At 38.9% G+C, this 26,948-nt stretch overlaps 3 long non-coding RNA genes across 7 annotated transcripts in view; 1 reads left to right on the top strand and 2 right to left on the bottom strand.

Annotated features, from left to right (window-relative positions):
- The window catches only part of LOC121949278 (uncharacterized), a 57,064-nt gene extending 38,411 nt beyond the window's left edge, over positions 1–18,653 (top strand). The window contains exon 3 of the long non-coding RNA XR_006106223.2: positions 18,515–18,653. This is a non-coding gene — a long non-coding RNA (uncharacterized LOC121949278). The remainder of the gene's footprint in view (positions 1–18,514) is intronic.
- LOC121949277 (uncharacterized) lies at positions 2,249–18,358 on the bottom strand. Of its 4 annotated transcripts, XR_015777684.1 has the most exons (8): positions 15,968–18,358; positions 15,701–15,822; positions 15,259–15,359; positions 13,477–13,514; positions 12,561–12,643; positions 10,964–11,075; positions 10,703–10,795; positions 2,249–4,316 (listed from the first exon to the last, which is right to left on the bottom strand). It is a non-coding gene; the product is annotated as an uncharacterized LOC121949277 (long non-coding RNA). The 4 variants fall into 4 exon arrangements; XR_015777682.1 differs by having other exon boundaries at positions 12,561–13,514; XR_015777683.1 differs by lacking the exon at positions 13,477–13,514.
- The window catches only part of LOC148188543 (uncharacterized), an 87,166-nt gene continuing 78,793 nt past the window's right edge, over positions 18,576–26,948 (bottom strand). For both annotated transcript variants that reach the window (XR_015777687.1, XR_015777686.1), the window contains exons 4-5: positions 19,801–19,855; positions 18,576–18,713 (exon numbers count right to left, since the gene is read on the bottom strand). This is a non-coding gene — a long non-coding RNA (uncharacterized LOC148188543). The remainder of the gene's footprint in view (positions 18,714–19,800; positions 19,856–26,948) is intronic.

Below are 26,948 nucleotides of genomic sequence, written 5' to 3'. Positions count from 1 at the left end.
AATGGCCACAAAGGCAATAGTATAGTATGGAGAAAAAAGTCAAAATTTGACCACTCCTAAAAATGGCTGAAAACGACATAGAATAGCTTAGAGACGCGTCATGGTATACAAAGTGGGAATAAAGGCCAAAAAAGGCATAAAAAACCTCATATTTTACCATGTAAAAAAAAATGGCCACAAAGGCAATAGTATAGTATGGCGAAAAAAGTCAAAATTTGCCCGCTCCTAAAAATGGCTGAAAACGACATAGAATGGCTCGTAGAGATGCGTCATGGTATACAAAGTGGGAATAAAGGCCAAAAAGGCCATAAAACCTCATAATTTAGCATGTCAAAAAAAAAATGGCCACAAAGGCAATAGTATAGTATGGCGAAAAAAGTCAAAATTTGACCGCTCCTAAAAATGTCTGAAAACGACATAGAATAGCTCATAGAGACGCGTCATGGTATACAAAGTGGGAATAAAGGCCAAAAAAGGCATAAAACCTCATATTTTAGCATGTCAAAAAAAATGGCCACAAAGGCAATAGTATAGTATGGCGAAAAAAGTCAAAATTTGACCGCTCCTAAAAATGGCTGAAAACGACATAGAATAGCTCGTAGAGACGCGTCATGGTATACAAAGTGGGAATTAAGGCCAAAAAAGGCATAAAAACTCATATTTTAGGATGACAAAAAAAATGGCCACAAAGGCAATAGTATAGTATGGCGAAAAAAGTCAAAATTTGACCACTCCTAGAAATGGCTGAAAACGACATAGAATAGCTTATAGAGACGCGTATTGGTATACAAAGTGGGAATAAAGGCCAAAAAAGGCAAAAAAGCCCCTCATAATTTAGCATGCCGAAAAAATGGCCACAAAGGCAATAGTATAGTATGGCGAAAAAAGTCAAAATTTGACCACTCCTAAAAATGGCTGAAAACGACATAGAATAGCTCGTAGAGACTCGTCATGGTATACAAAGTGGGAATTAAGGCCAAAAAAGGCATAAAACCTCATATTTTAGCATGTCAAAAAAAATGGCCACAAAGGCAATAGTATAGTATGGCGAAAAAAGTCAAAATTTGCCCGCTCCTAAAAATGGCTGAAAACGACATAGAATGGCTCGTAGAGACGCGTATTGGTATACAAAGTGGGAATAAAGGACAAAAAAGGCCAAAAAACGTCATAATTTAGCATGCCAAAAAAATGGCCACGAAGGCAATAGTATAGTAACGCGAAAAAAGTCAAAATTTGACCGCTCCTAAAAATGGCTGAAAATGACATAGAATAGCTCGTAGAGATGCGTCATGGTATACAAAGTGGGAATAAAGGCCAAAAAAGGCATAAAACCTCATATTTTAGCATGTCAAAAAAAATGGCCACAAAGGCAATGGTATAGTATGGCGAAAAAAGTCAAAATTTGACCACTCCTAAAAATGGCTGAAAATGACATAGAATAGCTTATAGAGATGCGTCATGGTATACAAAGTGGGAATTAAGGCCAAAAAAGGCATAAAACCTCATATTTTAGCATGTCAAAAAAAAATGGCCACAAAGGCAATAGTATAGTATGGCGAAAAAAGTCAAAATTTGACCGCTCCTAATAATGGCTGAAACCGAAATAGAATAGCTTGTAGAGATGCGTCATGGTATACAAAGTGGGAATAAAGGCCAAAAAAGCCATAAAAAACCTCATATTTTAGCATGTCAAAAAAAATGGCCACAAAGGCAATAGTATAGTATGGCGAAAAAAGTCAAAATTTGACCACTCCTAAAAATGGCTGAAAACGACATAGAATAGCTAGTAGAGATGCGTCATGGTATACAAAGTGGGAATAAAGGCCAAAAAAGGCATAAAACCTCATAATTTAGCATGTCAAAAAAATGGCCACAAAGGCAATAGTATAGTATGGCGAAAAAAGTCAAAATTTGACCGCTCCTAAAAACTGCCGAAAATGACATAGAATAGCTTGTAGAGACGTTTCATAGCACACAAAGTGGGAAGAAAAGCCAAAAAGGTAAAAAAAAAACGTCATAAATTAGCATGTCAAAAAAATGGCCATTAAGGCAATAGTATAGCACATCGAAAAAAGTCAAATTTTGACCGCTCCTAAATATTGCTTAAAACGACATAGAATAGCTTGTAGAGATGCATCTTACCATACAATGTGGGAATAAAGGTCAAAAATGGCCCAAAACGTCCTAATTTAGCATGCCAAAAAAATCGGTAGAAAACGCCATAGTAAGTATGTGGAAAAACATAAAATTTTGACTTAATAATAATAGATTTTATTTATAATGCTCTTTACTTTCAGCAAAATGTCAAAGTGGTACAGACATGGTATAGGGACACTACTGTAGATTAAAAACATTAAAAACAAGGCAACAGCTAAGTACAGATATGCAGCAAACTAAAGAAAGCAGTTCACGAGATTAGGCAATGGTATAAAAAGCTCTTCAAAAGATAAAAGGTTTCAGTCTTTTTTTAAAGGAGTCAGTGCTCTGTGGTGACCTCAGGTGGTCAGGGAGGGCATTACACACGAGTGGAGCAATAGAGTGAAAGGCCCGATCCCCCATAGTCTGGAGCTTGGTCCTGGGGGGATGGAGGTGGGTGGTGTTGGTGGAGCGGAGCTTTCTCGTCGTGGTCTGAGGGGTGAATAGTTCTTTGAGATAGGAGGGGGCGTCGCCATATGCTGAGGATTAAACCTCTGAAACTGCTGTTTGGAGGTATTGACCAATATGGTGCTATGGTCAGAGAACACAAAGTCATCAGATGAGTTTGAAACTTTACTTGCAGATTATGGGTTTTACAGAACGGTGCATTTTTTTAATATAGTATCTGAAATAAACACAAAGCAAAGACATACATTTGCTGTTATTTTCCTGTCTTCTAAACAATATTAACCCAAACTTAATATCTGCCTCTTCCTGTGATTAATACTACATATAAACAGTTGTTACCAGTTCACATTTGCATAGTGTTACTGTCAACCTAACTGTTCATTTAAGTCAACACGAACAAGCCAGCCAATCTAGTTAATTAGCTTAGCACTCAGATTTAATTTTCTGTGTAAAACAAGTCTGTCATTACAACACCATAATAACATATAAACGTCTCACAGCATTAAAACTGAAATCATCAATGACATCTGCACCCATAGAGAGCAGCAGAAAGAATGGTGCTACTCGGGGAAACACACGTAAAACCGGAAGTGGCAGTAATGCCCTTTCAAAGTGAAATTTTAAAGTGAAAGTCTCTGCATAAAAACATGTCTAAACATGAAGAATTCTTAACACCATGAATGCACTGATGTGTCAGCAGAGAGAGTTTGTACTCTTCTGAGTGGAATAGGAAGCTAGTGTAGGGATGTCAGGGTTGGTGTGATATGCTCATATTTGCGCACTCTCATCAGGGTCCTAGCCGCGCTGTTTTGGATGTACTGGACCTTTTGGAGGCTCTTGCTAGGGATCCCGATGAAAAGTGTATTACAGTAATCAAGCCTGGAGGGGACAAAGGTATGGACCAGTTTTTCAGCATCAGGGAGAGTGAGAGAGTGGTGGAGTTTGGCTATCTTTCTGAGTTGGTAGAATGAGGTTTTACAGACATTGTTGATGTATGCTTCAGAGGTTAGATGTGAGTCGATTTTAACACCGAGGTTTGTCACTTGTTGAGAGGTGGATGTCTCGGCCAGAGAAGGATATGGTGATGATGTCAGGTGACTGGACTTGGGGTGCCAATTAAAATGACTTCAGTTTTGCAGCTGTTTAATTGAAGGAAATTGTGGTTCATCCATGCCCTTACCTCCTCCAGGCAGGTGGTTGGAGTGGATTTCAGTGGCTTGGCTTTAGTGGAGGTTGTGTTGGCTTTGAGATATAGTTGGGTGTCATCAGCATAGAGGTGGAAGGATATCCATGGCTGGGTGATGATGTGGCAGAGGGGAAGCATGTAGAGGGTGAAGAGGGTCGGTCCAAGGACCGATCCTTGAGGGATCCCACAGGTAACAGGGCATATCTGGGAGTTTGCGTTTCCCATGACAACGTATTCTAACCGTCCTGAAAGGTATGACTAAAACCACTTCGGGACAGTACCAGATAGGCCGATGTTACTTTGCAGGCGGTTAAGGAGGATGCAGTGGTCAACCGTATAAACGATGCAGTCAGGTTGAGGAGGAGGAGTAGAGATGGGGAGCCAGCATCATCAGTCATTAGCAGGTTGTTGATGACTCTAACCAAGGCTGTTTCTGTGCTGTGTGCAGTACGGAAACCAGACTGGAATTTCTCGCAGAGGTGGTTTAGTTGTAGATGGTCATGGAGATGGGAAGCCAGTGCCTTTTCTAGTATTGTGGATGGGAAAGAGAGATTTGGTTAGGTCAAAAACATGTTTAAAACAACATATTATTGCTTGTAGACACACGTCATAGTATTCAAAGTTGGAATAAAGGCCTAAAGGGGCCAAAAACTTCACAATTTAGGATGGCAAAAAAATGACCAAAGAGGCAATAGTATAGTATGTCGAAAAAAGTCAAATTTTGACTGCTCCTAAAAACTGCTGGAAACGATATATGATAGCATGTAGAGACGCATCATTGTATACAAAGTGGAAATGAAGGCCAAAAAATGCAGAAAACATCATAATTTCGGATGTCCAAAAAATGGCCAAAAAGGCAATAGTATAGTATGTCGAAAAAAGTCAAATTTTGACTACTTCTAAAGACTGCTGAAATCAGCATATAGTAGCTTGTAGGGATGTGTTATACCACACAAAGTGGGAATAAAGGCATAAAAGGGCCAAAAACATCATAATTTAGCATGTCCAAAAAATGGCCAAAAAGGCAATAGTATAGTATGTCGAAAAAGTCAAATTTTGACTGCTCCTAAAAACTACTGAAATCAACGTAGAATAGCTTGTAGAGACGTGTCATAACACACAAAGTGGGAATAATGGCCAAAAAAGGCAAAAAACCTCAGAATATATCATGTCCAAAAAAAATGGCCATTAAGGCAATAGTATAGTATGTCGAAAAAAGTCAGATTTTGACTGCTCCTAAAAACTGCTGAAAATGACAAAAATCAGCATAGAATAGCTTGTAGAGATGTGTTATACCACACAAAGTGGGAATAAAGGCATAAAAGGGCCAAAAACATCGTAATTTAGCATGTCCAAAAAATGGCCAAAAAGGCAATAGTATAGTATGTCGAAAAAGTCAAATTTTGACTGCTCCTAAAAACTGCTGAAATCAGCATAGAATAGCTTGTAGAGATGTGTTATACCACACAAAGTGGGAATAAAGGTCAAAAAGGGCCAAAAACATTATAATTTACGATGTCTAAGAAATGGCCAAAAAGGCAATAGTATAGTATGTCGAAAAAGTCAAATTTTGACTTCTCCTAAAAACTGCTGAAAACGACATAAAATAGCTTGTAGAGATGTGTCATACCACACAAAGTGGGAATAAAGGCCTAAAAGGGCTGAAAACATCATAATTTATGATGTGACAAAAAAATGGCCAAAAAGGCAATAGTATTGTACATGAAAAAAGTCAAACTGTGACTTCGCCTAAAAAATGCTAAAAACAACATAAAATGGCGTGTAGAGACACGTCTTAGTATACAAAGTGGGAATAAAGGCCAAAAAGGGCCAAAAACATTATAATTTACGATGTCCAAGAAATGGCCAAAAAGGCAATAGTATAGTATGTCGAAAAAGTCAAATTTTGACTTCTCCTAAAAACTGCTGAAAACGACATAGAATAGCTTGTAGAGATGTGTCATACCACACAAAGTGGGCATAAAGGCATAAAAGGACCGAAAACATCATAATTTAAGATGGCCAAAAAATGGCCAAAAAGGCAATAGTATAGTATGTCGAAAAAAAAGTCAAATTGTGACTTCGCCTAAAAAATGCTAAAAACAACATAAAATGGCGTGTAGAGACGCGTCTTAGTATACAAAGTGGGAATAAAGGCCTAAAACAGCCGAAAACATCATCATTTACAATGTCCAAAAAATGGCCAAAAGGCAATAGTATAGTATGTCGAAAAAGTCAAATTTTGACTGCTCCTAAAAACTGCTGAAATCAGCATATAGTAGCTTGTAGAGATGTGTTATACCACACAAAGTGGGAATAAAGGCATAAAAGGGCAAAAAACATCATAATTTAGCATGTCCAAAAAATGGCCAAAAAGGCAATAGTATAGTATGTCGAAAAAGTCAAATTTTGACTGCTCCTAAAAACTGCTGAAATCAGCATAGAATAGCTTGTAGAGATGTGTCATACCACACAAAGTGGGAGTAAAGGCCAAAAAGGGACGAAAACCTCATAATTTAGTATGTCAAAAAAATGGCCAACAAGGCAATAGTATAGTATGTTGGAAAAAGTCAAATTTTGACTGCTCCTAAAAACTACTAAAATCAACATAGAATAGCTTGTAGAGACGTGTCATACCTCACAAAGTGGGAATAAAGGCCAAAAAAAGCAAAAAACCTCAGAATATATCATGTCCAAAAACAATGGCCATTAAGGCAATAGTATAGTATGTCGAAAAAAGTCAGATTTTGACTGCTCCTAAAAACTGCTGAAAATGACAAAGAATAGCTTGTAGAGACGCGTGTTAGTATACAAAGTGGGAATAAAGGCCTAAAATGGCTGAAAACATCATAATTGAGGATGTCCAAAAAATGGCCAAAAGGCAATAGTATAGTATGTTGAAAAAAGTCAAATTTTGACTTCTCCTAAAAACTTCTGAAATCGACATAGAATAGCTTGTAGAAACACGTTATTGTAAACAAAGTGGGAATAAAGGTCAAAAAGGGCCAAAAACATTATAATTTACGATGTCCAAGAAATGGCCAAAAAGGCAATAGTATAGTATGTCGAAAAAGTCAAATTTTGACTTCTCCTAAAAACTTCCGAAAACGACATAGAATAGCTTATAGAAACGCATTATTGTAAACAAAGTGGGAATAAAGGCCTAAAAGGGCTGAAAACATCATAATTTATGATGTGACAAAAAAATGGCCAAAAAGGCAATAGTATTGTACATGAAAAAAGTCAAATTTTGACTGCACCTAAAAAGGGCTGAAAATGACATAAAATAGCTTGTAGAGACGCGTCTTAGTATACAAAGTGGGAATAAAGGCCTAAAACGTCAGAAAACATCATAATTTAGGATGTCCATACAATGGCCAAATAGGCAATAGTATAGTATGTCGAAAAAGTCAAATTTTGACTGCTCCTAAAAACTGCTAAAATCAGCATAGAATAGCTTGTAGAGATGTGTCATACCACACAAAGTGGGCATACAGGCATAAAAGGGCTGAAAACATCATAATTTAAGATGGCCAAAAAATGGCCAAAAAAGCAATAGTATAGTATGTCGAAAAAAAGTCAAATTTTGACTGCTCCTAAAAACTGCTGAAATCAGCATAGAATAGCTTGTAGAGATGTGTCATACCACACAAAGTGGGAGTAAAGGCCAAAAAGGGACGAAAACCTCATAATTTAGCATGTCAAAAAAATGGCCAACAAGGCAATAGTATAGTATGTTGGAAAAAGTTAAATTTTGACTGCTCCTAAAAACTACTGAAATCAATGTAGAATAGCTTGTAGAGACGTGTCATACCTCACAAAGTGGGAATAAAGGCCAAAAAGGGCCAAAAACATAATAATTTCCGATGTCCAAAAAATGGCCAAAAAGGCAATAGTATAGTATGTCGAAAAAAGTCAAATTTTGACTTCTCCTAAAAACTGCTGAAAACAACATAAAATAGCTTGTAGAGATGTGTCATACCACACAAAGTGGGAATAAAGGCCTAAAAGGGCTGAAAACATCATAATTTATGATGTCCAAAAAATGGCCAAAAGGCAATAGTATAGTATGTCGAAAAAGTCAAATTTTGACTTCTCCTAAAAACTGCTGAAAACGACATAAAATAGCTTGTAGAGATGTGTCATACCACACAAAGTGGGAATAAAGGCATAAAAGGGCTGAAAACATCATAATTTAGCATGTCCAAAATATGGCCAAAAAGGCAATAGTATAGTATGTCGGAAAAAGTCAAATTTTGACTGCTCCTAAAAACTGCTGAAATCAACGTAGAATAGCTTGTAGAGATGTGTCATACCACACAAAGTGGGAGTAAAGGCCAAAAAGGGACGAAAACCTCATAATTTAGCATGTCAAAAAAATGGCCAACAAGGCAATAGTATAGTATGTCGAAAAAAGTCAGATTTTGACTGCTCCTAAAAACTGCTGAAAATGACAAAGAATAGCTTGTAGAGACGCGTGTTAGTATACAAAGTGGGAATAAAGGCCTAAAATGGCTGAAAACATCATAATTGAGGATGTCCAAAAAATGGCCAAAAGGCAATAGTATAGTATGTCGAAAAAGTCAAATTTTGACTTCTCCTAAAAACTGCTGAAAACGACATAAAATAGCTTGTAGAGATGTGTCATACCACACAAAGTGGGAATAAAGGCCTAAAAGGGCTGAAAACATCATAATTTATGATGTGACAAAAAAATGGCCAAAAAGGCAATAGTATAGTATGTCGAAAAAGTCAAATTTTGACTTCTCCTAAAAACTGCTGAAAACGACATAAAATAGCTTGTAGAGACGCATCTTAGTATACAAAGTGGGAATAAAGGCATAAAAGGGCTGAAAACATCATAATTTAGCATGTCCAAAATATGGCCAAAAAGGCAATAGTATAGTATGTCGGAAAAAGTCAAATTTTGACTGCTCCTAAAAACTGCTGAAATCAGCATAGAATAGCTTGTAGAGATGTGTCATACCACACAAAGTGGGCATAAAGGCATAAAAGGACCGAAAACATCATAATTTAGCATGTCAAAAAAATGGCCAACAAGGCAATAGTATAGTATGTCGAAAAAAGTCAGATTTTGACTGCTCCTAAAAACTGCTGAAAATGACAAAGAATAGCTTGTAGAGACGCGTGTTAGTATACAAAGTGGGAATAAAGGCCTAAAATGGCTGAAAACATCATAATTGAGGATGTCCAAAAAATGGCCAAAAGGCAATAGTATAGTATGTCGAAAAAGTCAAATTTTGACTTCTCCTAAAAACTACTGAAATCAACGTAGAATAGCTTGTAGAGACGTGTCATACCACACAAAGTGGGAATAATGGCCAAAAAAGGCAAAAAACCTCAGAATATATCATGTCCAAAAAATGGCCATAAAGGCAATAGTATAGTATGTTGAAAAAAAGTCAAATTTTGACTGTGCCTAAAAAGTGCTGAAAACGACATAAAATAGCTTGTAGAGACGCGTCTTAATATACAAAGTGGGAATGAAGGCCAAAAAGGGCCAAAAACATCATAATTTAGGATGTCCAAAAAATGGCCAAAAAGGCAATAGTATAGTATGTTGAAAAAAGTAAAATTTTGACTTCTCCTAAAAACTGCTTGAATCAACATAGAATAGCTTGTAGAGACATGTCATGGTATACAAAGTTGGAATAAAGGCCAAAAAGTGACAAAAACATCATAATTTAGGATGGCAAAAACATGACCGCAAAAGCAATAGTATAGTATGTCCAAAAAAGTCAAATTTTGACTGCTCCTAAAAACTTCCGAAATCGACACAGAATAGCTTATAGAGAAGCACCATACCGCACAAAGTGGGAATAATGGCCAAAAAAGGCAAAAAACCTTAGAATATATCATGTCCAAAAAAAATGGCCATTAAGGCAATAGTATAGTATGTCGAAAAAAGCCAAATTTTGACTGCGCCTAAAAAATGCTAAAAACGACATAAAATAGCGTGTAGAGACGCGTCTTAGTATACAAAGTGGGAATAAAGGCCTAAAACAGCTGAAAACATCATAATTTACGATGTCCAAAAAATGGCCAAAGTGGGAGTAAAGGGCCAAAAAGGGACGAAAACCTCATAATTTAGCATGTCAAAAAAATGGCCAACAAGGCAATAGTATAGTATGTCGAAAAAGTCAAATTTTGACTGCTCCTAAAAATTACTGAAATCAACGTAGAATAGCTTGTAGAGATGCGTCATAGTAAACAAAGTGGTAATAAAGGCCAAAACAGAACAAAAACATCATAATTTAGCATGCCAAAAAATGGCAAAAAATACCATAGCATAGTATGTCGAAAAATGTCAAATTTTGACATGTCAAAGAATTAGCTGAAATGGACACATTATAATTTGTAGTGACATAGTCTACAATATCGAAATAAAGACCCAAAACGTCATAATGTCGAAAAAATTGAAAAAGATTGAAAAAGTCAAATTTTGACTTTTCCTAAAAACTGCTGAAAACGACATAAAATAGCTTGTTGAGACGCGTCATTACACACAAAGTGGGAAAAAAATCATAGAATTGAATGTCAGAAAAATACTTTAAATGGTTATAAAAACTGTATAGTAAAATAGTGTAGTGTAGTATAATGTAGTATGAAAATTTCCCTTAAAGCTAAAAAAAAATCATTGCGTAGTAAGTGAAAAAAAAATTACAGGATAGTTTCCAATAATAAACATCTAAAATAACTAAATTATAGGTTTCTCATCTGTTACGTTATAAAGCTATGAAGCTGTTGTATGTGGCCATAGATAAGCTACAGAGAGTGAAATATGGAGCCTAAGGCACGTCGGTGTGAATGCTTAGGAGAATTTTAAAGGCACGTTTGTGAAGTTATATAATTACTTTTTCCAGAAGAGTAACTAAGTTTTCAAAAACTTGCCTGATGTGCTTCTTTTTCTGCATGCACCACTCGTCACTCTCATGGCACGTTCGAGGAAACCGCTCAGCTCTTCTTTCATTCATCTAAACAAATCTGCAAAAGCACAAAAAAGACAACAAATTAAAAAGAAAATTTGAATCTGCAGCATGTAGATTACATGTTATTGCTCCTCCACAAAGCCTGTTTCACTATCAGCAACCCTCCGCTCCCCTCGTCTGTCCAGTTTGACCTGGTGGGGTCCAGCCGGGACTGCTCACACACCTGTACGTCATTTTACCCTCGTAGTTCCCACTCTGGAAACACGTTGACTGACAGCTGCACTTCAAAGATCTGCTCGCTGTCTCGCTTTCATGGTTATCATCTGTTACGGGAGCTGTGTGGTGGAGAGGGAGAGAGTGAGTTTCGGGCAGCCGGTTGTGTTGTGGGGCCAATTTGGATGATTGGCCTTGAAATGCAAGCTGAAACGGGCTTCCCTGTGTTCCTTTAAAGTGACCCGTGCCCGGCAGTGTAATGTAAAATTATCCTCGCCGTGTTTGTGTTGTGTCAGATGTGGTGACTGGCAGAAACTGTTAGTAATTGTCTAAGTACTCCGGTGTGTCAAAGCTGTCCGTCACTCATCCCGGCCCCCTCCCCCTTAGCTCTGCTTCTTCAGCTTCTCATAATATTTTCACTGAACTGCAGAGGACAAACTACTTTCAGTGATGGAGTTGTCACTTTGGTGCTTTTGCTAGGAAAAATATTTTACCTCGGGAAGAACACACAACCAACTGACATGTGTTCCTGCTTTTTGGGAGAGAAGAAAATGAGAGAAGCATACTTGTTCTTTCTTTTGTTCTTTGATACTTTTACAAATTCAAGACTATGAGCTTTTCTTGTCATAACTCATTGAAGTCGAAGCTAACCTGAACGTGGCATTATGAAAATACATTCCTGACTAAATCAACTCTAAAAGAATGGACACGCGTACATACTCTCTTATGTATACACTTAAAATGGTCTGAACAGCACAGAATCATGAAAGACTGAAGCTGCAGTTTCACTGAGTTAAGACACTTTTTAAAGACATTAAACACAACATTAGCTACTACACAGCTTGTGCACATACAAAACACATAAAAGCTTTGCCGTGCGAAACACAGGTTTATCTAATAACCTCCATGACGTGTAAATTGTTACGGTTATAAAGCCTGTTAATTTAATTTTTACATAAGATAAAACAATACCTTTTCATCATGCTTGGTAGTATGACTTACTTAGTAGTAGTGTAAGGGATTACAACTTGAAATTCAGTAACTACGTTGCTACAAAAATTTAAAGTTTTCGTTTTAAATGGCGTTTCTTTGCTGAAGCCACTCACTTCAAGCACATCTGCTGGTCGTCTGATCGATCATTAGCTGCCATAAAACTTTGTATCGATGGCTATGCCCCCCCGAGTAGAAGACGATCACCCCCAACATCATCACCACCATCACCGATAAAACATTAAAGGACGCTTATTGTGATAAAATTAGATATTTCCAGCATGCATCAATGCAGGAAAGGTACAAATTGGTGCAAAAAAAATCACCAGAATGCAGAAAATTCAGTGTTTGATGCCCCCCGTATTTACGTGTTCCCCTTAATAATGAAAAATAACCTACACCCTTGTTCCACAGTTTAGCTCCTCGACAATGTGAGATCAGAGGAATTCATTTTCACTTTTCAAGCTTCTTTGTCCATATATTTTCCTACAAGCACCTCAGTAAATCCCATTTACTGACCATCATCAGCATCACAAATCATTTTCTATGACAACACGTGAAATATAGCGGCTGTGGCGTGTCAGAGTGAATGGACGTTTGTCAACTTATATACTTACTTTTTCAAAAACTTGCCCAATGTGCACGTTGTGAAACGTTGGTGACAAACCGCTCAGCTCTTCTCTCATTCATCTGAACGAATCTGCGAAAGCATAAAAAAAGTCAAAGTGTGAAGTGAATGTCTGCTGATTCACGTGATATCCACCAGAAATAGAGCAGCAGATGTTTATTTATATGAAAACGGATATTATTTGGTTAATGTCGTCCAGTTTATTGCTTCCTAATGCTGTCAAATCCCAACATAATTTCTCATATTTAAGATTTAATGGCCAGTTTGCTCTGGGCTTTTTTTTATCCCAGGCTGCCGGAGAGCCGGAGGACTCAAGATGCAGAGTCGAGGTGAAGTCACGGCGTGTTAACCCCCCCCCTCCTCCTTCCTGTCCAAACACACCTTCTGCGTCTTCCTCTGGGGAGGAGAAAAATCATTCGTTATTTTAATGGGTGTCAAATATGTTTTCCAAATCTACTAAAAGGTTATCGTTGTTACACGCGGACAAGTGCTTATATCTGAATCAATGTTAACTTTGTTACTAGGGAAATTTACTGCCTTCCCGGCCGACCACGGAGCACAAACTTAATCGGCATGTTTTCACAAAGTGCAGCTCGAGGGTGATTTATATGGCTGAGGTGACTGACTGCTCTTTGATAGAGCGGGAGAGAAAAAACACATATCCAAGAGGTGCGATGAAGGCATAAATAACACTCTGTGTTTTCATTTGAATGTCTGACACATGACGATTATGTATTGTTAGTGTAAGAACAGCAGGGGAGGTGGGGAATTAAGGGCGGGCGATGGCAAATGTGGTAATATGAATGAATGACATATGACTTTGCAGAAAACCTCTGGTGGTTTACACTGCAGGAAACTTATTTAGCTCACCTCAGACCACATCCTACCTTCTGGTCTCTCCTCACCTGACACTGCGGAGGTCTTGCCCTTCTTACAATGATCACTGTGTGATGAAATTATGGGTAAAAATTCATCATTTGTTGAGGGGAAGAAAAAGAGACAGGCAAAGAAAGAACTGCTGTTACTCCAGCGCCGAGGCGTCACTATTTGTCTTGGGCAAGTTAGCTTTATCTAATAAAGTGTCTTTGTATTAAGATGGATACTTCAAACACTCTTTTGTCTCTATAATCACAGTGGAGGGAGGCAGAACTCACACATTCCTCGCTCAATTTATTATTAATAAGTACATCAGTGGGAGAAAGATATCCTGGGGACCAAAACACCCGCCGAGTGCAACATTCATCAAACGTAAACGAATATCACAATACACAGGATACAGAGGCTCCAATAACAGATAATTGATGAGAAAGGTCTTTGGGTTGCGCTGGATCACTGATGATGCTTATCATTATATAACATCATTTCATAGTTTACGGCCAGTGATGATGTGTTTGTTGAAGGGAAACATTTTTGCAGCCTTCTGTGTGCAATTAAGTGGTCTGTTTGCGGGAGCGGGGTCACTCTGTGCTGGCGTGATTAAAATGTGGTTAGCGGCACGACTGCGTCCACTCAATACTCGTGTTTTCTCGCAAGACCTTAATCTATTGCAACCGCAGCAATTACCCTCCTGACAGGATAACAAAACACAAACACAAACAACATGATCACATCCAAGGCTTTTTTCTCAAATTATTTTTTTAATAACCTCTTCATCTTCCGCAGAATAAAGCCTTTCTTTTTCTTTTTTCCTCTTAAGAATCTCAGCTGTAATTTGATGAAAGATTCAAAATGTGAAAAAAACAACAAAAAACTAAGAAGATAATTTAGGGAGATGTTTTTTTGCTAATGTCCCCACTCTTATTTGTAAGTGCTAATGAGGCTCTATTCCGAAAGACAACAGGAAAACACTATTTAAGATGACAGATGGGACTGGCTGATCATAAAAGGCCACCCCCACACACACACTGCTGCACAACCTGTGCTCCGGTGTCGGGTTTCCCACAGCCAGTAGCAGTGCTGACACATGTAGCTATAGGACCCATGTCTGAGGGCAGGAATTCAATCAATAAAACTCGCCCCTCGACAAGATATACCATGTTACAGGCGAGACACCGAGAGACGGGCTGAACCATCTGCTCCTTTCTTCCCTCTGTCACATGTCAATCTGTGCCGCTAATGTCCGATATATTGGGTTATCATTCATATACTTTAAACCACCTTCTCCGGCTTTATGTAATGAAGCTGTAACTCAATTGGTTTTGGTTTTCCGTCCCCGGTGCCTGCTCTCAAATCAGCTTGCATCTGTCTCCCTCCCCCTCAGGGACCAGTGTATCGCTGCGGAGCCGTTGTCACTTTTCAGGTGATGCGACATTAGAAAAGCACTTCATTAAAAAGCTGCATGTTTTGTTCGTCACTGCCAGATTTATTTTCATTTTTATTTTATGTCTATCAGTAATTGTGGTACCTTTTTAAGATGGTTTTAAGGGAACAGTGTGTGAGATTTAAGGGGATTTAGTGGCATCTAGTGGTGAGGACTGAAGATTGCAACTAGCTGAAACTTGTGGTTAAATTTTCTTCAGTGGTCATTGTTCAAGAAGTTTTTTCTGGTCTATTCCTCTCCAAAAAGACCCAGAGATTAAAACTGGTAAAAACAATGAATAAAGCAGTTTTATGATAAGAATCAGTGTTTCTCTGATGCTGTTCAGCATGTCAGAGTCAGATGGATAGCCGAGCTTATGTGTACTCACCTTTATCTGATCCAAACATTCAGGGGTTTTTTTTTAACGGGAGCCGAAGTATCCAAGAGGTCTTCTTCCTCTCCAAAAGAAACGGACCAGGTGATTAAAACCTGTAAAAACACAAAATAAAACAGTTTCACATTACAAATCAAATTACAAATGTTTCACTGCGCTGTTTGGTTTGTCAAAGATGGGCTGTAAGCCACAACCTGCTAATCTGTGCTCATGTTTGTTTGTTTTTTAAAAATAACTTAAAATCCAGATGTTCAGAAGGTTTTTACTGGGAGATGAATTATCCATAGAGGTCTCCTCCTCGCCAAAACAAACACACCAAGTGATTTCAACTGGTTAAAACATTGAATAAAGTCGTTTCGTGTTAAAAATGAGTGTTTCTCCTATGCTGTTTGGCCCATCACAGACAGGCTGCTAGCACCTGCTAATATATGCTCACCTGTTTTCTTTGATAATTTAGGGTCCACACATTCAGGAGGTTTTAACTGGCAGCCGTATTATCCGCAGAGGTGTCATCCTCTCCAAAACCAAAGTAGCTGGTGATTTAAACCTGTATAAACACTGAATAAAGCAGTTTCATTTTACAAATCAGTGTTTCTTCTATGTTGTTTGGTACAAAAGGGCTACTAAGTACGATGGCCAAATTAAGAACAAAAAGAAAAAAGAAACAAACAAATGAAAAAGCAAAACAACACAGATGACTTACCGCAGAAACGTGAAGGTCCAACATGGCAATCCCCGTGGACGAAGACCCCTTCCCAGTGTGGATATAAACAGCTTATTTCAAGGGAACAAAATAGACAATTCTTATTTTCAGGTGATTATAGACAAAAGAAAATGTTCTTATTGTATTTTTATTTGATTTCTGCCAATAAATCCCCTAAATCCTACACACTAGACCTTTAATTGAGGTACCCTCCTAAAGTGGTTTAAGTGCTTAGTTAAGTAGGTGCAGTCATACATTGGTGGCAGGTGGAGAATTAAAACAAAAAAATGAATTCAAAGCTAAATTTGATGCTTTGACCTGTAGGACACTTGCCATAGAAGAGCCTCTACACAATCAGCGACGCTTTTCAGTTCAACACTAATCATTCAGTAGACAGCCTTCGAGTGCCTTAGAATAAACCACCCACATAATGAGAGCATCATTAGTCACATCCCTGCATGATTTGTTCAAGTCTAACATCTCAGGAGGTGTTGCAGCAGATGTTTTTTTTTTTTGTTCAAACCCTATTTTTGACTAAAATGACATATTACATAGTTTGGGTTTACACGGGGGATGTCATTCCTTTTTTTCTTTTTTTTCCAGGCTGTACATAGTTTTTTTCTGACAAGTAACATTGCGATGTTAAGTAGAAACTGCTGAAAATAAGAATATCCTTCCTGGTTTATAAGCGGAGAAGCAGATTCTGTATTAATACTGTCTGTCATGTAACGGAAAAAAGAAAGAGTCCAGTGCACTTTCATCTCCACACAACCTCCGTGTTTGAGCTCATTGAGACAATTTATCACGCGGGGTAAGATGAGGTCCTCTATTGTTTCAGTGGTCTGCATAATTGTGCTCTCATAAGAATATGAATACTTCCCCATCTGTTTGGTGTTAGCTTTCAAACCGCACTTTGCTGCAAACCCACAGCCATGCGAGACATCTACTGTTTAATTAAAAAAAGAAAGGAAAAAGTCAGAATAAAATTATACCGCTATAAAAGAGTCTTGCCAACAATAACATTATCGTTTGACACGCAGCATGTCAGAAAAAAAAAACAGCTTCATATCACAGTAAAGAGAACCGACCTTTGAAGAATGTGTGTGTGTGAGTGTGTGTGTGTGAACCGCTAATTTTAAAGCTTCAAAGATCGCTTTTAGGATACCACAAAAGAATAACCTCTGACACCCAAACAAACAAACATAAGCCACATTTAAATAGCACAAGTTGGAAAAGTCTGAAAGCTCACTTCTTTGGTGCGTGCACGCGCCTGTGTGTGTGTGTGTGTGTGTGTGTGTGTGCGGTGCTATATGTGTGTGTCATAAAGAGCGGGGACATGTCTATTATGTGCAGTCTGATTAAAGCATGATGGCTGTTGTCCAATCTGCTTTCCAGGGGAGTGCTGTGACAGCCAGCAGAGCGTCTACCTGCTGCCTCCTCTGCGTGTTAGGTGATTTACGGCTGACTCCCTCCGTTTATGTACTGCCTTATTTTCATTTCTACCCCGCTGAGTGCCAGGTTCAGAACTCCTGAAGAAATATTATGCTTTGCTGACAAAATACAGTGACAGCCATCTCCCAGCCTTAAAAGAGTGCCAGAGTGTTTAACAGTACGAGAGCCGGGGAGACAAGGCGAGGTTGAAGGCATCTGTAAGCGCGCGGCCCATTGAAACAACCATTTGATCTAAACCAGCTCTGATTGGGTGGAATGATGTTTATAGCCGAGTTAGAATCTACTTTCAATTAAAAAAATGACACAGGGGGGAAAGGGGAGGTCTGTAAAACAGACGGTAAAATTTATTGAACAACTTTTACTAGGGTCTTGTCTGAGAAACATGTGGCGCACAAATGAAATGTTTGTTTCGACAGACGGGGGTTCGCCTGCAGACGAGCAGGTAACTTGACGCCGGGGACTTTTTCATTAACCCTGAGTTCAAAACCCCGCTGCTGTTTCAGGCTTTGTGGGGAAGCAACAATTTGATGTAAACGGATGAATATAAATACCACTGTTGTTCAAGCGCCGCCATGTTTCCTATTCATTCCAGCCTGTTTTCTCCTTTACAAGAACTACTCTGAGCTGTAATGAGGTGTTGTAGCGTCCCGAGGCGTTATCATTTGCCGCATTATTATTTCAAAAGCTTCGACAACAGCGCCGTCTCTGATGTAATTCTCATGCATATGGAAGGTGTTCCAGTGACTTGATATTGTGGTTTCTGAGGGGAAGGCGACCCCGCGCTAAATGAAATGAGTGATCACAAACCTAATGAGGCGAACGAGTGTTTGGAGCAGCCGGGGCCAGGCGTCAGATGGACATGCTGTTGTCTGTAATTAGCCTCTAGCTACATGAGCATTATTTTTATTTAGATTCCAGCCATGAAACCAGCACCAGTTAATATGAATCTACAAAAAAACCCGCCCCCCCTCCCTGCATCTGAGACCGACTATAAATAAAGATTGTCATTGTAACCTAATCAAATTATGAGACGTATTTTGGTTAGGTTGTCAGTTGTCTAATGCTCTCCCTCTCTCTCCCTCTCTTTCTCGGCAGACGAGGCGAAGCAAAGTGAATCCCCTGAGGTCCTCTCATCTCTCTTCAGGAGCTGCCGACTCTCTTCTCTTTATGGCACACCCAGAAGGATTAAGCACAAATGGCATTCACATGATTTCAATAAGCTCGAGGAGACAAGAACCAGCCTTTCAGCACATTAGCTTTTCGCTGTGGAGGACACAAAGCAGACACCGAGCAACTGCAGGGGGAAGAAAGAAAGAAAAAAAAGAACACACAGTTAATAATGATCATAATAATAGACCAGTCTGGCACTGCTGAAATGGAATTCCACTGGCCCAAAAATGGACCCGTAAGAGGTGATGTCATCAATTACAGCCATGATTGGGTTAGACGTGAACCTGGGGTGACACCGTAGTAAAAAAGGTGACCCCCCCTCCCTTTCGTGGCAAAACCAAAGACGCGACCTTTCAAAACAGCAAGTGTTATCTGGATAAAGTCAATGTGACACAAAAGGGTCTCTTCAAAATAATTAAACACATATTCAGACCTCTCCCAAAATGAATTACAATAACTTTTAATACCAGTTTAATGAAATTGTTTTTTGACATTTTTTTCTAATGCTGCACGCAATTAAGCTGCTACAATTAAAATGTTTTATTATCCATGGATCAAATGATTATCTGTAATATGAAGGGGATTGCTCATAGTGACATAAAAAGAGAATTATTACCCAACTCGGCAGTTACCTGCTAGGTTTAGGGGTTAAGATTTTCAGGCCAGGGATGGCCAGGTGGAGTTACTGAAAATTTTAGGGTGGCCACCAAAACCAAAAGCCATAACTGAATTTCAGGAATTTGATTATGTTGTTGAAGTTTATAGGCAAGTTCAAAATTATATCCAAAAGTTAAGAATCGCATACTTATACTTATTGGTTTCTTATTTTAGTATTTTGATAATATCATATTGTGGAACATCTGGTGATTTCCACACATACAAATGATCTGATGTTCATAGATTATAATTGCTACAAATAACAGTTTGACTTCTAGCAATTGAATCAGGGTGGCTGTGCCCCCCCTGGCCCACCCTGGTGTCCCTGTGTCAGGCCAGAAACATAACTGTTTTAGTTCAGTTTCACTGCTCTCATTAGCAATGTTTACATCAGCAGCAACTGTAAACTATCTGCCACACACAAACTGCAGACGAAGGTTTGTGACTATCTGCTAAATAAAGAGGATGATCTGAAAGTCAAAAAGCCAGATATTTACCCCAGGAGCTGCTGGAGACAAAAACAGAGCTAAAGGGAGAGTGAATATTGGACTTACCTTTGTTGAGAGTCCAAAAGTACAACTCCAAAGGGATGCTTATGTTGCTTCATATCTGTTCAGGGTGTAAAGAGGAAACTGTTTAAACGTTTGTCACATCAACTTTTTATTGTGATAATATGTTAATTTTGGATATGCAACTAATTTCTGACTCCCAAAATTGGCAAAGAAAAATCTGTTGATGAAGTTTTCGCAAATAAAATGCTACAAACTACTGATCTCTGAATTTAGTTGTCCAAAGCAAAGAGCTATCTTCAAGGTAAAACGGGGGGGAGTGTCAGATGCATTGGCTCACTCTGTTAAAACACTTACTCATAAACCACGAGATTGCAAGTTCAAATTCAACAGAACATCGAAAACATGCAAAATGTTTGGAGGTTTGACTCAATGGGTAAATCAGGTGGTTAGTGTGCCTGAGGTTGGTGGTTTAAGTCTTATCTGGAACAGATGACATTTGACTTTTATGGTATAAATAAAATGTTGGCTGATATCTGTGTCTGCTCTGCTGATATAAGTTATTGAAAAATTATTATTATTAAAAAAAAACACACACAGTTGTCTCCTTGTCTCCTGAATTTGCATGTACTGAATACTGACTTTCTCTGCCAAGGACTTAGTTGATTATTGGTTTGACTCATATATTGGTGGCGTTTTTGAAAGAGTTCACTGCCGATACAGAGGTAAATAGAACGTTAAAAATGAGTAAAGTATCTGGATGTTTGGTTTAGTGGGTAAGTCAAGGGGTTAGTGTACTAGAGGTTGGTGGTTCAAGCCTGGCCTGGAACATTTGACTTTTTATGGTATAAATAAAATAATATATCAGTTGATATATGTCTGCTCTGCTGATAGAAATCATTGATGGCGTGCCTTGCAACAAACATTTAAAACAATTAAAAAACACTTCCTTGTCTTCTGCATTCTCATGTACTGAATACTGATTTCCTGCCAAGGACTTAGTTGATTATCAGCTTGACTCATATATCAGTGATGTTTTCAAGAGTTCACTGCCAATACAGAGGTAAATAGAACGTCGAAAATACATAAAGTGTCTGGACATTTGGCTTAGTGGATAAGTCAGGGGGTTAGTGTGCTAGAGGTTGCTGGTTCGAGTCTTACTTGGAACATGTGACTTTTGTGGTATAAATAAAATATCAGCTGATATATATGTCTGTTCTGCTGATAGAAGTCATCGATGGTGTACCTTGCAACAAACATTTAAAACAGTTAAAAAACACATCCTTGTCTTCTGCATTCTCATGTACTGAATACTGATTTCCTGCTAAGGACTTAGTTGATTATTAGCTTGACTCATATATCAGTGATGTTTTCAAGAGTTCACTGCCAATACAGAGGTAAATAGAACGTTGAAAATGTGCAAAGTGTCTGGGTGTTTGGCTTAGTGGATAAGTCAGGGGGTTAGTGTGCCAGAAGTTGCTGGTTCAAGTCTCACCTAGGGACAGGTGACACTTAATTATCAAAGCAGACAAATACATCAGCCAATATTTAATTTTATTTAAGCCATAAACTATCATTTGGCTGTAGATTAATACAGTTTAGACACTAATTAAGATATTGCAGAACAAATTAAGCACATAAAGTTGAGTGAAATAACGTTTTTGGCAAAAAAATCAGGTGAAGTAGTCCAAAAACAGGTAAAACCAGTATCGGCAGTGACGTCTGTCGAAATCCAGAAATATCGGCCTGACTCATATATCAGTCAAGTTTTTTTCAGTGACGTCTGTCGAAAACTTGACTGATATATGAGTCAGGCCGATATTCTTCGATTTCGACAGACGTCACTGCCGATACTGGTTTTACCTGTTTTTGGACCACTTCACCTGATTTTTTGCCAAAAACGTTATTTCACTCAACTTTATGTGCTTAATTTGTTCTGCAATATCTTAATTAGTGTCTAAACTGTATTAATCTACAGCCAAATGATAGTTTATGGCATAAATAAAATTAAATAGTGGCTGATGTATTTGTCTGCTTTGATAATTAAACATTACCTGTTCTAAGTGAGACTTGAACCAGCAACCTCTGGCACACTAACCCCCTGACTTATCCACTAAGCCAAACATCCAGACACTTTACAAATTTTCGATGTTCTATTTACCTCTGTTTTAGCAGTGAACTCTCAAAAACACCACTGATATGTGAGTCAAGCTGATAATCAACTAAGTCCTTGGTAGGGAAAGTCAGTATTCAGTACATGAGAATGCAGGAGACAAGGATGTGTTTTTTAGCTGTTTTAAATGTTTGTTGCAAAGTACGCCATCCGTGACTTCTATCAGCAGAGCAGACATATATTAACTGATATTTTATTTTATTTATAACATAAAAGTCAAATGTTCCAAACAAGACTTGAACCAGCAACCTCTGGTACACCAACCCCTTGACTTACCCACCAAGCCAAGCACCCAGATGCTTTAAATATTTTCGACGTTCTATTTACCTCTATATTGGCAGTGAACGCTTGAAAACATCATCAATATATGAGTCAAGCCAATAATCAACTAAGTCCTTAGCAGGAAATCAGTATTCAGTACATGAGAATGCAGGAGACAAGGATGTGTTTTTAAACTATTTTAAGTGTTTGCTGCAAGGTATGCCATCGATGACTTCTATCAGCAGAGCAGACATATATTAACTGATATTTTTTTTATTTATACCATAAAAGTCAAATGTTCCAAACAAGACTTGAACCAGCAACCCCAAAAACAATAACCAACTTACTTACCCACTGAGCCAAACTTCCAAACACACTGCCTATTTTTCCGCATTTTATTTACCTTTGTATAGCAAACTCGAGTGTTATAAGAATCAGGTTGATAATAAACTAAGTCCTTAGCAGGGAAAATTAGTATTCAGTACATGACAATGCAGGAGAAAAGGAGACAACATGTGTTTCTTCACTGTTTTAAGTGTTCTTTGCAAGGTACGCTATAAATTACTTATATCAGCAGAACAGACACATATATCAGCCAATATTTTATTTTATTTATGTCATAAAAGTCAAATGTCACCTGTTCCAGATAAGCAACCTCAGGCACACTAACCGTCTGATTTACATACTGAGCCAAACCTCCTGACCCAACTGTGTGCATCAGGAAGGTCTTAAGAACACAGACAGAATTTTAACTTTTTGGGTTTAATAGTGTAGGACAAGATCGTTAAAGTATAAAAAAAATATTTCCAGTGGCCACTCTGTGTTGCTATAACGGATAGTGAATATTGTCATACACATGTGTTCGAGGTGGGACCATTATCAAATCTATGAAGTTTCAGGCAGATCGGACAAAGTACAATAGAGTTACAATAATTTCCTGTTTTATACAGAAACATTAAAATTCTACGCCGCACCACAGGAAAACCGTAAAGCTTTGTACGGACCTTTGATAACTTTGTAGCACCAAGATTGTACACACCAAAATTTGAAATCGATTGGGGTAATCCTGTAGGACAAGTCTGCAAACGTACGAGGAAAACAAAATTCAAAATGACCGACTTCCTGTTGGGTTTTGGGGGTGGGTCCAAGAAGCTTTTTGTGCGTCTGGGCATGATACATAAGTGTACCGAATTTTGTAATTGTAGGTGAAACTGGCTATTGGGGCTTCACGTTGGGAGGTCCTGTGGAGTCATTTTGCCACGCCCATTTTGGAAACCACCAAAATATGAAAATTTTCGCCCAGGCCAGACGTGCATGCCAAGTTTCATGAGTTTTTTGAGCATGTTTAGACCTCCAAAAATGCAATTCATTTGGCAGAAAAATGATAATCCCTTGCATTCCAAGCGGGTCCTCGTACCACGAGGTGCTCTAGCCCTAATTAACCGTTTTGTTTTATTAAGATTTTTATGGTTTGAAAAGCTCAGAGCTTGATTCTCACCTTTTGCTTCTCTCTGTTACATAATTAAGCTTAATATCAAAAGTTGCGCTCAGATGGAACACATTGTTGTCACCTCATTAGAGCAATTTCAACTGTTGGCTTGTCAATATGGCCTCCTACTTTGCAACCTGGTTTCTCTTCTGTTTTTTTAACAGCTTTTCTCATTTCACTTGATGTCCTCTCTCACTGTCGTGCTCTCCTCTACCTCTTTCGTTCTCCCTTGTGAATGTGACTAATCGTCTAGCTTGGTGAAGGCAGAATGGCGCTGGGTCTCCTCCCTCCCTCCACCCCTCCACACACTCCACTCCTGCACCGTCAGTAATTTTTCATCGCCCTTGTTGGGGCCATTTTATGCATTGTTTCCCTGATGCAGTGATTGATGTCAGGGGCTGGTAATCTGGGGGAATGAGAGGCTGGATGGTGGCCGCCGAGTCCCCCTCCATCTCTGACACGTGTCGGGCTGAGCAGTGGTGCGCCGTGCCGCACTGGGGCCCCCGTTTGGCCGCGGCCACTGCTGAGGCTGCTCACTCAGCCAGCCCTCATTTCCATTTCAATCTCAACCTCATGAATGCAAAAACTCTGGCCGAAAATTAATAACACCACGCAGGGGAAAAGTGGGCGCAGAGGAGAAGGATGGAAAGACACAGAGAGAGGGAGAGGAGAGTAAGAAAGAGAATGTGGAGCCGGGGGTCTTTTTCACCCCTTTTGTTCCTCCAAAAGTGCCCCTTATTTTATTCCCCTCTCTCTTTCACCAGGATCCTCCAATGAATGGCATTACAGACAATGCCATATCCAGAGTGACACAAATTTATTTCGGTTGCAGCGCCATAGTGTATTTCCACAGAACCAGGGGCGATTTGTCTGGGGACAATTTGGTTTCCATAAAGGATTTAAATGGTTTCTGTGGAGATAGTGGGGTGAAATTTAATTTGTTTCTCATTTGCTACAGCAGGTATGAAAAGGAGAAAAATTGGACGGCTGATGGGCTAAAAATTGGTGCTGTCCCTCTGCTGTATCCCCAAAGGACCAAGGCCCTGCATCATATAGATTGAGTTCGACCCCCCCAGCCCTCCCAACCACAAGCCAAGCCAACACACACACGCGCACGCACACACACACACACACACACGCCTCCCTCCAGCCTGGAGAGAGCTGTAACCTTAAACCAACTTAAACAGTAACCTTTGGGGAGGCTGCCAATCACTCCTAAAACAACGTTTCCATCGATCGGCCTGTCTGCGTGATTTATGGCCTCATTTTACACTAATTGAGAATTAGAGGGCGGATTAGTGGGCCTCAACACTTCGGCCTGATATGCACTCTGAGCAGTGTAATCTGTCACACCGGGATGTCCGACACTCTCTTACTCACAAAGGAGAGGAGGGAGGAGAGTGGGGGGAGTGGGGGGGGTCCTTTCTAATTGAATTTCCAGATAACACGGAAATTAATTTGACACCAGTGAAATTTGACTACAGCTCCAGTGCTGTGCTCGCTCACTCCCTCCTTGTGAAATGTATGTTTCTTCCTTTTCGTTGTGTTTCTGCCGAGGCTAGCAAACACTATTGATCCAAATCACTTTGAGTAGTGCACTGTCTGAAGCATGAAATCCCTAAATCATATTTGTGCTTATATTAGGGCAGTTCATCTGCTGCTATCTTCGGCCAGATAATGAATATTACCTTTCATTTTGTTTGACTGTGTTCAGATTATCTTTTTTTCCCTCTTTCTTTCTTTTTGCGAAGGGGATTCTCCTTTTTTTTCCCGAGGCCTGCGAATGCATGCAGGCGAATGCCCAGAGTCAACAGTTGGAATTGAATTAGGGTCCCGGCTCGCCAGGTCCATTGTCTGGGTAATTTGTCGTATAAGTGGCAAAATGAAAGCACTCGCCACGGTTCTCCGAGCACCTGCTGTTGTGTCACTCATCGCTGCAGATATACAGAGAGCGAGAGGGAAGAGAGAGCAAGTGTTTTGAATGCAATCAGAGATCACCTGTTAAATTGCTTTGCCATAATCAACTCACATGTCATCGCAGGGCTTTTTTTCGTGGATTTATAATGACATCAAAATAATCAACAGCTGGGGATCATTTCAGTTTGAAAGATCTGTGCAGCACATCCTCATTCTGAAACAACAGAATTGGCCGTTTGCTAATGACTGCCAAAATTACATATATATGTTTTAATAATAAGTTTTGAACAGGTGTTTTAAAATGTGAAATAGTGGCAGGTATGCACCAGAACTGCATGGAAGATCATGGTTTGGGTTGTGTTTGTTATGTTGACTTTTGGGTTCACACAAGACATGAATAGTGGCCTCCTGGGTTAAAGTCCTGTGTTTGCTTCACGCAAGCTTTCTCGCTCTTGATACTCGGGCTTTTCTCATGACCTGCTGGTATGTAAAGAGTAATTCACCACATTTTGTATGTTGCCAATGCAATTATGAGCCTGTAGTTTGTACATAATCCATGTAATCGGGAAGAGTACAATTACTTAACAAATTGCTGACAAGAGTAAATAAGGAAGTAGTATAAAGAGTGAAAGTCCATGTCAGGAGGCAGGTGAAGGTAGTGGATTGGTCAAACTGAACAGGACTTTCACCCAGGAGACTGGTGTTTGTGTCCTTTGTGAAACTAAATTAACTTTGTTATTTTAAGGTACGTTGTCACCATGTTTCTTTTCATAAACCGAGCCTACACAACTTTATGTTAAGTATGTAACTTTACGTTAAGCATGTAATATAACAACACCCAACCATGTTTCTTTCTCGAAAACTTACTTACGTAACTTAACTTTCCTAAACCTGGCCCTCAAAACTTTATGTGAAGTATGTGACATTATGTTAAGCACATAACATAATGATGCCAAACCATGTCTCTTTTCCCAAACCTAAACCACTTTTCTTTAGATTAAGCACATAACTATATCTTAAGCACATAATGTGACAATGCCCAACCAAATTTCTTTTCCGAAACCCACTCCATAACTTTATGTTAAGAACATGGTTTTATGTCAAGCATGAAAAAATGATGTGTCTTTTTCTAAACCTAACCTATGTAATTACTTGGTCTTAAGCACGTTATGTGATGACGCTATCCGTGGGACTCTAATTCCTGAGATATAAGACATACCCTTGTATGAGGATACACTGTTATATTACATAACTGACTTTCTCTTTTGTTGCCATCATAATTATTAGTAAAAGAAGCCACTAAACCTTACCACCAAACAAAAAACATAAATAATGTTCGTAAAAAGCTGCTTG

Source organism: Plectropomus leopardus, chromosome 10, assembly GCF_026936395.1.
Source record: "Plectropomus leopardus strain MGB_pleo_1.0 chromosome 10, ASM2693639v1, whole genome shotgun sequence".
Classification (NCBI taxonomy): domain Eukaryota; kingdom Metazoa; phylum Chordata; class Actinopteri; order Perciformes; family Serranidae; genus Plectropomus; species Plectropomus leopardus.
The sequence above is the reverse complement of the archived record's forward strand: the minus strand, read 5'-3'. Positions and strand labels throughout refer to the sequence as shown.